Source organism: Bufo gargarizans, chromosome 3, assembly GCF_014858855.1.
Source record: "Bufo gargarizans isolate SCDJY-AF-19 chromosome 3, ASM1485885v1, whole genome shotgun sequence".
NCBI lineage: Eukaryota > Metazoa > Chordata > Amphibia > Anura > Bufonidae > Bufo > Bufo gargarizans.
Window position 1 is genome coordinate 531,826,490 of NC_058082.1, and position 13,495 is coordinate 531,839,984.

The following is a 13,495-nucleotide window of genomic DNA, read 5'->3' on the forward strand; positions in this document are numbered from 1 at the left end:
TCCTTTTTTCCTTTGGATCGATATATTTGATTTTGTCATGAATATATAATGCCCATATAAAGGGGTTACAGTCATATATACAAAGTATCTATTTATGTGGTAATTCTTTGCAACTATGTGATGACTTTGTAATCAATCCTTAATCTGATCCAGTGCAGTAATGACAAGAATTCCTGCACTAAATGATTTGTTGATAATGGTAGTCATGGTAACATGACCTCACCACGTTTCTTGCGTCAGGTGCGGCGCACTATTTAAATGTCTAGTTTACATACATATATTATGCTTGACAAAGGCTCATAGAGCCGAAACACGTGTCGCTTATTTGTTCTCTGCTTTGACTCTTTGATGCTTGAATAAAGCAGTTTTTCTTCAACACCCGAGTGCCGGTCTTCTCTGTGAACCAAGTGGGCTGTCTCTCCCTGACTCGAGCACCGGGACCTCTGGAAGACGAGGAGTGCCGTCCGTACTTCATTACATTAAATTGCCAGGGCAGTATAACTACCCCACAAGTGACCCCATTTTGGAAAGAAGACACCCCAAGGTATTCCGTGAGGGGCATGGCGAGTTCCTAGAATTTTTTATTTTTTGTCACAAGTTAGCGGAAAATGATGATTTTTTTTTTCTCTTTTTTCCTTACAAAGTCTCATATTCCACTAACTTGCGACAAAAAATAAAAAATTCTAGGAACTCGCCGTGCCCGTCACGGAATACCTTGGGGTGTCTTCTTTCCAAAATGGGGTCACTTGTGGGGTAGTTATACTGCCCTGGCAATTTAGGGGCCCAAATGTGTGAGAAGAACTTTGCAATCAAAATCTGTAAAAAATGGCCTGCAAAATCCGAAAGGTGCACTTTGGAATATGTGCCCCTTTGCCCACCTTGGCTGCAAAAAAGTGTCACACATCTGGTATCGCCTAACTCAGGAGAAGTTGGGGAATGTGTTTTGGGGTGTCATTTTACATATACCCATGCTGGGTGAGAAAAATATCTTGGCAAAAGACAACTTTTCCCATTTTTTTATACAAAGTTGGCATTTGACCAAGATATTTTTCTCACCCAGCATGGGTATATGTAAAATGACACCCCAAAACACATTGCCCAACTTCTCCTGAGTATGGCGATACCACATGTGTGACACTTTTTTGCTGCCAAGGTGGGCAAAGGGGCACACATTCCAAAGTGCACCTTTCGGATTTCACCGGTCATTTTTTATAAATACCCCACATGTGACCCCATTTCGGAAAGAAGACACCCCGAGGTATCCAATGAGGGGCCTGGCAAGTTCATAGAAATTTTTTTTTTTTTTTGCATAAGTTAGCGGAAATTGATTTTTTTTCGTTTTTTCTCACAAAGTCTCACTTTCCGCTAACATAGGACAAAAATTTTAATCTTTCATGGACTCAATATGCCCCTCAGCGAATACCTTGGGGTGTCTTCTTTCCAAAATGGGGTCACATGTGGGGTGTTTGTACTGCCCTGGCATTTGAGGGTCTCCGCAATCATTACATGTATGGCCAGCATTAGGAGTTTCTGCTATTCTCCTTATATTGAGCATACAGGTAATGAGATTTTTTTTTCCGTTCGGCCTCTGGGCTGAAAGAAAAAAATGAACGGCACAGATTTCTTCATTCGCATCGATCAATGTGGATGAAAAAATCTCTGCCAAAAAAAAAATGGAGGGGAAAGGCGTCTGCCAGGACAGGAGCTCCGCCCTACATCCATACCCACTTAGCTCGTATGCCCTGGCAAACCCGATTTCTCCATTCGCATCAATCGATGTGGATGAATAAATCATTGCCGGGATTTTTTATTATATACAAAGTGTTTGCCAAAGCATATGAACGCCGCCTCCTCCTCAGCTCGTATGCCTCGGCAAACGTATCTGTTACTGCAGAGGAGAAATCTCGTCTTGCAGCGCCGCATACACCGACTTGCGTGTAATCTGACAGCAGCGCAATGCTTCTGTCAGAATGCACATCAGTGCTGCAGCTGGTCGATCGGTTGGTCCACCTGGAAGGTAAAAAAAGAAAAAAAAAAAATGAAAAAACCAGGCCACAACGCAATAATTTTATTAACTTTGGAACAGAACATATAAACTTTAACTTTTTGAACTAAACATTAACGTGTTTGCTTACTGGTGTTTTTTTTTTTTTTTTTTACCTTTATAGAACAAACCTCTCCTTCCCCATGGGTCAATGTGCAAAGCGCAAATCGCCCAGAGATGTGGCGAAGTGCGTTATGCACTTTGTCCCAGGTGAAAGGAGACGTTTGCAGCAGCTGTGAGTGAATGGGCCCTAAGACCCCTGTGTGCCTGTCCTGTGAGATGTGATCCCTATGCTAGGTGTACCTGTGTGTGGTACTTACGGAAACACTCCCCTAAGCATAGGGCAGGGTGGTCAGGACAGTCAGGACAGAAATAGCGGGTGTCACGCCTTATTCCACTCCTGCTACAGACACAACATCTTTTTCGGGGTGACGGGTGGGTTAAGGTACCAGGAACGACACTGGGGAAATGTCGCTCGTGTAGACGGCTAACTACACTGGTGGATGGGGCCACGGGACCTCCTGGGTACAGGAGGTTCTCGATGATCTCTTCCTGAAATTTGAGGAAGGATCCAGTTCTCCCAGCCTTACTGTAGAGAACAAAACTATTGTACAGAGCCAATTGAATCAAATATACAGACACCTTCTTATACCAGCATCTGGTTCTGCGGGACACTAAATACGGAGCCAACATCTGGTCATTGAAGTCCACCCCTCCCATGTGGAGGTTATAGTCGTGGACTGAGAGGGGCTTTTCAATGACACGGGTTGCTCGCTCAATTTGTATTGTCGTGTCTGCGTGAATGGAGGAGAGCATGTAAATGTCACGCTTGTCTCTCACCGCGAGCAGTTCTTCGTTACACAGTGCGGCCCTCTGCCCCCTTGCAAGACGGGTGCTAACGAGCCGTTGGGGGAAGCCCGCGCGACTAGTTCGCGCGGTGCCACAGGCGCCAATCCGTTCTAGAAACAAATGCCTGAAGAGGGCCACACTTGTGTAAAAATTGTCCACATAAAGATGGTACCCCTTGCCGAATAAGGGTGACACCAAGTCCCAGACTGTCTTCCCACTGCTCCCCAGGTAGTCAGGGCAACCGACCGGCTCCAGGGTCTGATCTTTTCCCTCATAGATCCGAAATTTGTGGGTATAGCCTGTGGCCCTTTCACAGAGCTTATACAATTTGACCCCATACCGGGCGCGCTTGCTTGGGAGGTATTGTTTGAAGCCAAGGCGCCCGGTAAAATGTATCAGGGACTCGTCTAGCAGATGTTTTGCTCTGGGGTATATAAATCTTAAAATTTCAGGTTGAAATGGTCTATGAGGGGCCGAATTTTGTGGAGCCGGTCAAAAGCAGGGTGGCCTCTGGGACGGGAGGTGCTGTTATCACTAAAGTGCAGGAAACGCAGGATGGTCTCAAATCGTGTCCTGGACATAGCAGCAGAGAACATGGGCATGTGATGAATCGGGTTCGTGGACCAATATGACCGCAATTCATGCTTTTTTGTCAGGCCCATGTTGAGGAGGAGGCCCAGAAAAGTTTTAATTTCGGAAACTTGGACTGGTTTCCACCGGAAAGGCTGGGCATAAAAGCTTCCCGGGTTAGCGGTGATAAATTGTGTGGCATATCTGTTTGTTTCGGCCACAACTAAGTCTAAAAGCTCCGCAGTCAAGAACAGCTCAAAAAATCCCAGGGCCGAACCGATCTGAGCCGTCTCAACCCGAACTCCAGACTGGGCGGTGAAAGGGGGAACTACAGGTGCGGCTGAAGTTGGGGACTGCCAATCAGGGTTTGCCAGCACCTCGGGGACTCTAGGGGCTCTACGGGCACGTCTTTGCGGTGGCTGCGACGGGGTCACTACTGCACGTGCCACCGTACCAGCTTCAACTGCCCTTCTGGTGCTCGCCACTTCACCAGGTTGTACGGCAGTGCTGGTACTAGGTCCAGGATGGGCAGCGCTGCTGGTGTATGCCTCACCACATAATCCGACAGCACCAGCCCCACTCTGCTGCTCTTGAAGCGGATCCTGCGCAACCTGCGGTCTAGCGACACGGGGCCGGGTACGCCTGGTGGTATCAGGGACCTCAGCCTCCTCGTCCGAACTTTGGGTCAGAGAGCCACTGCTTTCTACAGGTTCGTATTCTGACCCGCTGGATTCATCAGATGAGGGTTCCCACTCCTCATCCGACTGGGTCAGAAGCCTGTAGGCCTCTTCAGAGGAATACCCCCTGTTAGACATGTGGGCAACTAAATTTAGGGGTATTCCCTGAGACTACCCAAGAAAAAAAGCAAGCCTGTCTTACAAAGGGGAGGCTAGCGAAGTACCGGAGGCCGCTGCGGTTGATAAAAAATATCAAAACTGATTTTTTTATCGCCGCAGTGCGTGTAAAGTGAATGTGCAGTGATCAAAAAATAATAATTTTTTTGTCACTGCGGTGGGGCGGGTGTGGGAGAACGCACGTGTGGGCGACCGATCAGGCCTGATCAGGCAAACACTGCGTTTTGGGTGGAGGGTGAACTAAGGTGACACTAATACTATTATAGATCTGACTGTGATCAGTTCTGATCACTTACAGATACTATAAAAGTACAAATGCTGATTAGCGATACGCTAATCAGCGAATAACGGACTGCGGTGCGGTGGGCTGGGCGCTAACTGATCGCTAAACTACCTAACCAAGGGGCCTAAACTATCCTAAACCTAACGGTCAATACCAGTGAAAAAAAATAAGTGACAGTTTGCACTGATCACTTTTTTCCTTTTCACTAGTGATTGACAGGGGCAAGAAGGGGTGATCAAAGGGTTAATTGGGTGCTGGGAGGTGATCTGGGGGCTAAGTGTAGTGTAGTGGGTACTCACAGTGATCTGTGCTCCTCTGCTGGAACCAACCGACCAAAAGAAGGAGCAGAGGAGCAGGCAGCCATATAACAGATCATATTTACTAATATGATGGGTTATGTGGCTTCTGATTGTTTTTTTTGAAAATCATCAACCTGCCAGCCAATGATCGTGGCCGGCAGGTTGATGACGAACTTCTTCTTTGAATTTTTCCGGCCCGCGATGCGCATGCGCGGGCCGGCATACCCGGAAATCTCGCGTCTCGCGAGAGGACGCACCGGCGCGTCCACCCAGAAGAGCACGACCGCCGAGAAGACGCAATCCTGCGTACGGCGGTCGTGAGGAGGTTAAAGATGCTGTAATGGATCTCCTGGCACCCCTACCGGGTACCTCCATCGAATGATGCTCCTAGTGCTTCCCGAGGACTCCAAGCACTCCGCTTGACACCGTAAGCGCTGCAGACCTCACGAACCGCCGAAGCTTGGTTGAGGTCTCACCGTCTCCTACCCACCCTGGACCTATGACAAGGCTCCAGGCTCCAGTGGGTGAACCTCTCCTACATCCAGAGAGCAGGAACAGCTCTTACAAGAGCTAGGAGTTACAGCCAGGGGAGTATACAGCGTATAGCAATCCCCACACACATGAGACGAGGCTCTATGTTGAATGTAAAACAGGAAGTCTTTATTGAACACACAAACATTGACTTATACACATCTTCCAACAAGGTTACCACCCACAGGGTTTTGTAAAAACAACCAATAAACACGTACAATACAGTACAACACTCCCACACAAAATCCTCCCCTCTGCCTGTGATACAATTACCTTACACAATGGGTTAATGTAATCATCACAGGCAGGAGAATACACAATGTCTTCTGTCCTGAGACAACCGAGGAGTAATTCAATTATCTCTCAGGACAAAGGGAAATCGCCAATACACACGTGGAGACAATAGGACAGAAATCACTATTCAAATATACAATGTCCCAACCATTACAGTAAATATAGACATTTAACATATCCCCAGATGGCTTGGATCTGAGCGCTCAATATATCCGAACAGCGCTCAGATGCCACAAACACAGTCAAATCGCCATGGGGTTTAAGTTTAGCATGGGCTGATGAGAGGGCCCATAATCCTGGGGCAAGAGGCTGGCAACCAGGCTTCTCCAGCACCCAGTGTCGAGGTTGGTTTCGCCACATGGTTTTTAGCTATGACCTTGGATACCTAATTTTAACAATGGAGGAGACATCTATGTGTTTCTGTGAGTAAAGTCCAGAGACCTAGGAGAAGTTATATTCCTCCTCAGCTAGTCAGTCCCCATACAGCAGAAGATAGAGAGAAGTGCAGAAGCTAAACTCCTGCCACCGTTACAGAGCTAACAAGCAGACGTCTTATTCCTGCCAACCACTGTCAAAACCTGCTGGGGCCAAAGACCAAAGCTGTATTTTGCTTGGATGAAAGTTCTCTTCAGTGAAGACAAGTTTGAATTTCACCTAAAGGTCTGGACATCAATTTCAGCTGCAAAATCCCTCTATTACTCCTACTATCACTACACTCAATTTATTGCAAGTGAGCCAGGATCCAGGAGTCCAGCCGTACCCAGGTAGGAGACACCGTTGACACCATTATCACCACCATACAGAGGCATTATAGACCATTACACCACTCTGGCATTCCTAACCTGGGATGTGCGTTATAACACCTTGGGAGGGCCCTGGGGTAGTACCCTGCGCACACTGCAATTGGTGTCACAAACAAACTACAAACCATTATCCACCCATATCCTAACCCACTGCATAAGTGGCATCAGCGTACCCCGCTCCTGGTCACTGCACCTGTTTGTGAGTGTGTTATCTGTTACTGTATATTGATTGGTTGCTGTAGTTTGTGTTCCTGCATAAAAGGCCGAGCTGTGGCCATCAATAAAGAGAGTTCTTCTTCACCCTCAATCTAGAGTCTTGTCTCTTATTGGGGGTTACACATATACAGCTATCACACTAGCGCTTGGAAGAGCTTCTTCCCTTGGATCACTACTGGATTCTGAGCAGACTCCTCAACGATCGGGAAAAGGACACCCTCCAGCGGTGGAAACCCCTCTATGCTCCGGGGGGGGGTAATCGCTACACACATCAGCCAAGCAGTCTGAGCCCCACGTCATGCAGCAGTCTCTTCTGCTTTTTGATGACTCTGTTAGGAGGGTTTCTGTGGGCCGTCCACCTAGCCCTGCCCCAGAAGTGTAAGAGATTGAGTGCACTGATGCCCAACCACTTATGTTTCAGGATGAGGACATGGGAAGACCACCGCAGCACGTCTCTGATGATGACAAAACACAGGTGCCAACTGCTGCAGCTTTCTGCCGTGTGCAGACCGGCCAGGAGGGCAGGGGTGAGGAGTGGGTGGAGGATGATGAGGTCCTAGACCCCACATGGCATCCAGGTTATGCCAGTGACATGTGCAGTTCGGAGGAAGAGCTGGTGGTCACACAGAGCCAGCCGCATAACAAAAGAGGGAGCAGCTGTACCCCAGCCAGTACGCCTGCTACTGCCCACCGCACCCAGGAACTGAGCACATCAAAGCCGGGGCAAAAGAGTTCCCTGGTAGTTCCTCAGGCAGTGTGTATTTCTCCCTAACTGCCCACTAGGTAAATGCAGTGGCGGCTGGGCCTGAGGCGGACAGGGTTTTGGAGCATGTCCTACCACCACAGAGGATTGCGGGAGGTTTATTGGTGCCTCTTCAACGTGCCGGTCCGCAGGGGAGAACACGTGAGGTTCACGGTGGGCCGAAAGGATACAACAGTTCATCGGGTACTCACGGTTAACAGATGCCTCCCTGGGCTAGCAGTGCAGTGAAGGGGAGAACAGCACTGGATTTATCCGGGGCACACTCTGATGAGAGGGACACGGGCCAAATGGTGGCTGAGGTGCCCTTGGTGGTAACTTGGCTTTATGTGCTTATGGCTAGGTCCCTTTAGTCGTGACGCCAGTACCGTCGTGGTACAACAATGGTGAGAGTAGTAGTTTGTAACGGATCTCCTGGCCCCCCCCCCCGACTTGGTACCTCCGTTGATAGATGCTCCTAGTGCTTCCTGAGGGCTCCAAGCACTCCGCTCGACACTGTAACCACCATAGGAACAAGGAACAGTTCTTACAAGAGCTAGTAGTTATGCCAGGGGAGTATACAGCGTATAGCAATCCCCACACACATGAGACGAGGCTCTACGTTGAATGTAAAACAGGAACTCTTTATTGAACACACAAACATTGACTTATATACACATTTTCCAACAAGGGTACCACCCACGTGGACCTGGTTGGGAACTGAGGACATGACATAGCAGCCAATCCTTTACAGCTTTACAGTTTAAACACAAAAACTAACCCTATTCCACAAACACAATAGGAAAGGCGAGGAGGAGGGAGGGGGTAGGAGGAGGTGGGGGGGTCTCTGTCCTTCCCCTGCTCCTCACTCCAGCTACATCTGCGGTTTGCCAGACCTTGCAGGGGAATTATGTGTAAAGTCACGGTGTGAGCAGTAGGTGGGCCGAGGTAAGTACAGTTCTGGTTACTCACGGTTATGTCGTCCCTGGGCGGCTCGCATAAGTGATGAGGAGAACGGCACAAGGATTCTCTGGGGCACACTCTGGTGTAAGGGACACCGACCAGATGGTGGTTTGAGGTGCCCTTGATGGTCTGTATTAATGTGCCAGTGGCAATGTCCCTTATAGTCGTGCCGCTAGTACCTTTTGTATGGAGGTACAACCATTTACTATAGTGTTAATAGAGGAACTGAGTCTGAGGCGAGCAGGGTGAAACTCAAGGTGGTACTTTACTGATGATGACTCTTGATTACAACACATCCATAGGCATTAAACAGTTTCTTGATATAATCCGGCATTAAGCACAATCTCCCATGGATATGGGGAAAGGGAAATGCAAATCCTCAATGAAGTACAGGCTCTTGTGATACATCAGATGCTACTGCTCAGACTAGGCTGGTAATAATGAAAGTGTCATGCCCCGCTCAGGTTATGTGCGGAGGTCTGCCAGGTTAGCAGCACGTGTGTAGCCTTTTGTTTTGGAGTTGAGCTGTATCTGCCTCTCTTCAGGTGCACTGGGTGGGGTTGTTGGTATGAGTTAAATTACGCCCACTCCCAGTGTCCTGTGCGGGTTATAGCTTCTGTCTTGCTGAGAGGAAGGAAGGAAGGATTTGCTGTTCCTGCTCACTAACAAGATAAGTTGGTTTTGTTTTTCTTGTGATTGTCTGTCTAGGCTGTTAGAGAGACGCCTGCCCCCTCCAGGTCCTGAGGGAGCAGGCTGCCTCTTTCCCCCTTTCACCATCTTAAAGATTTTAGGGTATCTTCACCCTAGGCACGGGGACACGTTCATTCCCACCTTCAGGGTCTGAACGTGGGCATAGAAGTCTAGGGAGAGCTGGTAGGGATTTGTCAGGAGGTGATCTTTATCCCCAGCTTCTTGCCAAGACACTTGTTTGGTTGTATTCTGTATATCTTGTATCCTGTCCAGCGTGACAGAAAGTCTTACACTGGTCACAACTCCGGCCTGATCCTAATCCTTGAATAAAAAGGTGCTTTTCTGAATCCTGACACTTCTATTCCAATGCATTTCTGACAGTTGGCCGGACTGTCCTCAGGATTTACACTGGAGATGTAGATGCTTCAAGCTGTCTCCTACACCTATTACAAAGGTGCTTAATAAGTCCTCAGGTAATGACTATCTTGCTAATCCTTTGTCTTGCATAAACGTGATAATTCCTTATATACTCGGCTGCATGCAGTTTAGACATTGGTCACCCTGGAGGAGCGATCTATAGGAGTGGATCGCTCACCTCTAGGAAGAATACTTGCAGGCCTTAACCCTGGGCTATGGAACCGACAGGGACAGCAGAGAGGCTGGGAAGATGCCTCCCTCCAGATATTCAGCTACATGGCTGCTGCTTTCTTGTAGGCTCATGAGAGAACTGCCTTCAGCTGAACTCTTACTTGGATTTACCTGAGCTCTTCTGCACTGGTTTGGATTCACCTAAACCAGGAACTGAACTGCTCTGCACAGCACACAACTGCACAGGACACATGACTGCACTGCACAGGACTGCACTGCACAGGACTGCACAGCCTAACTTAGGTCTGAGCTAAGCTATTTATACACACTGACACTGCTCCATCTAGTGGAGAATCGAGTGTAGTGCACCCTGACTTGGCCTTTATAAAGGATATTTGCATGTAAAATGAAATTGTAACATGGAGAATATGACAGGAGATAAAATACAAAATACAGGCATATCACATGACATTAATACATGATAAAAACATGTTTGCGGGGCCCGCGGTTACTTGAGTGGGACGCTGCATACCCCTGTAGTATAACATGTGTCACCCCCGACACATCCAGTAGTAGGAAGATGGTCATCTGAAAAACACCAATACATACGCCATATACAATCACTTCCAAAAAGAGAGCAAATATAAAATGTTGACTTCGCAATTGTAATACAAATACATTATAGGCAAATATGTCACATAATACATACAGTCATGTGAAAAAATTAGGACACCCTTTGAAAGCATGTGGTTTTTTGTAACATTTTTAATAAAAGGTTATTTCATCTCCGTTTCAACAATACAGAGAGATTAAAGTAATCCAACTAAACAAAGAAAACTGAAGAAAAGTCTTTTCAAGATCTTCTGTAAATGTCATTCTACAAAAATGCCTATTCTAACTGAGGAAAAAGATAGGACACCCTCACATGTATTCCCTCTTAAATTGGCTCAGATCTCACACAGGTATATCACACCAGGTGCACATAATTAGTAGATCGTTACTCTGCATGTTGAATGAGGCTTGCCCTATTTAAACCTCAGACATTTAGTTTGGTGTGCTCCTGACTGTTGAAGTGAGAGTGAGCACCATGGTGAGAGCAAAAGAGCTGTCAGAGGACTTCAGAAAAAAGATTGTAGCAGCCTATGAGTCTGGGAAGGGATTTAAAAAGATCTCAAAAGATTTTGAAATCAGCCATTCCACTGTCCGGAAGATAGTCTACAAGTGGAGGGCTTTCAAAACAACTGCCAACATGCCCAGGACTGGTCGCCCCAGCAAGTTCACCCCAAGAGCAGACCGCAAGATGCTAAAAGAGGTCTCCAAAAACCCTAAAGTGTCATCTCGAGAACTACAGCAGGCTCTGGCTACTGTTGATGTAGAAGTACATGCCTCTACAATCAGAAAGAGACTGTACAAGTTTAACTTGCATGGGAGGTGTGCAAGGAGGAAACCTTTGCTTTCCAAGAGAAACATCGAGGCCAGACTGACATTTGCCAGAGATAAAGTTGACAAAGACCAGGACTTCTGGAATAATGTTCTTTGGACAGATGAGTCCAAAATTGAATTATTTGGACACAACAGCAGAGGACATGTTTGGCGTAAACCAAACACAGCATTCCAAGAAAAGAACCTCATACCAACTGTGAAGCATGGAGGTGGAAGTGTCATGGTTTGGGGCTGCTTTGCTGCAGCAGGACCTGGTCAGCTCACCATCATAGAATCCACGATGAATTCTACTGTGTATCAGAAGGTGCTTGAAGAACATGTGAGACCATCAGTTAGAAAATTAAAGCTGAAGCGGAACTGGACCATGCAACATGACAATGACCCAAAACATACTAGTAAATCAACCAAAGATTGGCTGAAAAAGAAGAAATGGAGAGTCCTGGAATGGCCAAGTCAAAGTCCAGATTTGAATCCCATTGAGATGCTGTGGGGTGACTTGAAAAGGGCTGTACGTGCAAGAAACCCCTCAAACATCTCACAGCTGAAAAAGTTCTGCATTGAGGAGTGGGGTAAAATTTCCTCAGACCGATGTCGAAGACTGGTAGATGGCTACAAGAACCGTCTCACTGCAGTTATTTCAGCCAAAGGAGGTAACACTCGCTATTAGGGGCAAGGGTGTCCTATCTTTTTCCTCAGTTAGAATAGGCATTTTTGTAGAATGACATTTACAGAAGATCTTGAAAAGACTTTTCTTCAGTTTTCTTTGTTTAGTTGGATTACTTTAATCTCTCTGTATTGTTGAAACGGAGATGAAATAACCTTTTATTAAAAATGTTACAAAAAACCACATGCTTTCAAAGGGTGTCCTAATTTTTTCACATGACTGTATCAGTAGTTTGGGTGAATAATGGGCATTGATATCTTTCAGTGATTGACGGGGAAATATGGGCGAAGATCATAAGTAAGAGCAATAAAAGAGTCCATGGCAGGCAATAAAGAGTCCTTAGAAGCATTGGCATATATCAAAGTGCAAATATGATATTATAGCATATAAAACTTTTAAGAAATAGTTTAGTGCAACGATCACAGAAAATGTCTTTCTGGGCATTTGGCTTAAAACATAGTAAAACCCCTAATCAACCTGAAAAGGGGGTATAAGGGTAAAATGTGCAAAAATAAACAGGCACAACGGTGATGAAGAACATGGTAGTGTTCAGCAGGGAATCCTGAGACAGGCACAACGTGGGATCAGAAGAGTGACTTCAGGAACGTGTCACTGGCCGTGGTGAACTGGCAGCAGCTAAACATTGTAGCAACAATGGAAATCCCAAACTGCCTGGGATTTACCTGCTGGCAGGTAAATTGGGAAAGGACCTACCCATTGCATTGACTCTTTAGGTGGTGGGGCAGGTGCTTTTCGTAGACGGACCCTGCTGGTAGCATAGGATAGTTTTCTTGCAGATGCTGAGATCATAGGCTCATCAGGGACAGTCCATAGGAGGGCGGTTTTTCTCAAGTGACTGCATTTGTTCGCACTCACCATGTGGATCCTGGTCTGCTTGGAGTGCCAGCAACTGTGGCGTAGATCTTCTAGATGTACCTCCAGTCTGGCAATTCTTTCTTGTAGATTTTGGACTTTGGCATCAGGCTCCGCAGCAGTTTTCATTTTGTCTTGACGCATTTGGTCTAAGTAAGGCTACTTTCACACTTGCTGTTCGGGGCTCCGCTTGTGAGTTCCGTTTGAAGGCTCTCACAAGTGGCCCCGAACGGATCCGTACGGCCCCAATGCATTCTGAGTGGATAAGGATCCGCTCAGAATGCCTCAGTCTGGCACCGTTTGGCCTCCGTTCCGCTCAGCAAGCGGACACCCGAACGCAGCTTGCAGCGTTTTGGTGTCCGCCTGGCCGTGCGGAGCCAAACGGATCCGTCCAGATTTACAATGGAAGTCAATGTGGACAGATCCGTCTGTCCTGGCTCCGCTTTGAGACGGATCTGTTAGAAACCGTTCACGTCTCTGCGCATGCCCAGTAACTTCCTGTCCCTCCCCTTCATCGTCGGCCATTTTGGATTATCGACTTGGTGAGACTGGTAAGTATATGAAGTTTTGTCTGTTTGTCTATCTTTCTTTTTTTACTATCTATCTATCTATCTATCTATCTATCTATCTATCTATCTATCTCTCTATTTCTAGGGTGGGGGGGCTGCTGGCACTTGGGAAGGGGTGTGTGTGTCTGGAACAGTGGAAGCCGCTGGCACTGGTGGTGGGGGTTGCCTTTATGGGGGGCTTCTGGCACTGGGGGGGGCGTGTGTGGCTGGAGCTGGAGGGGGG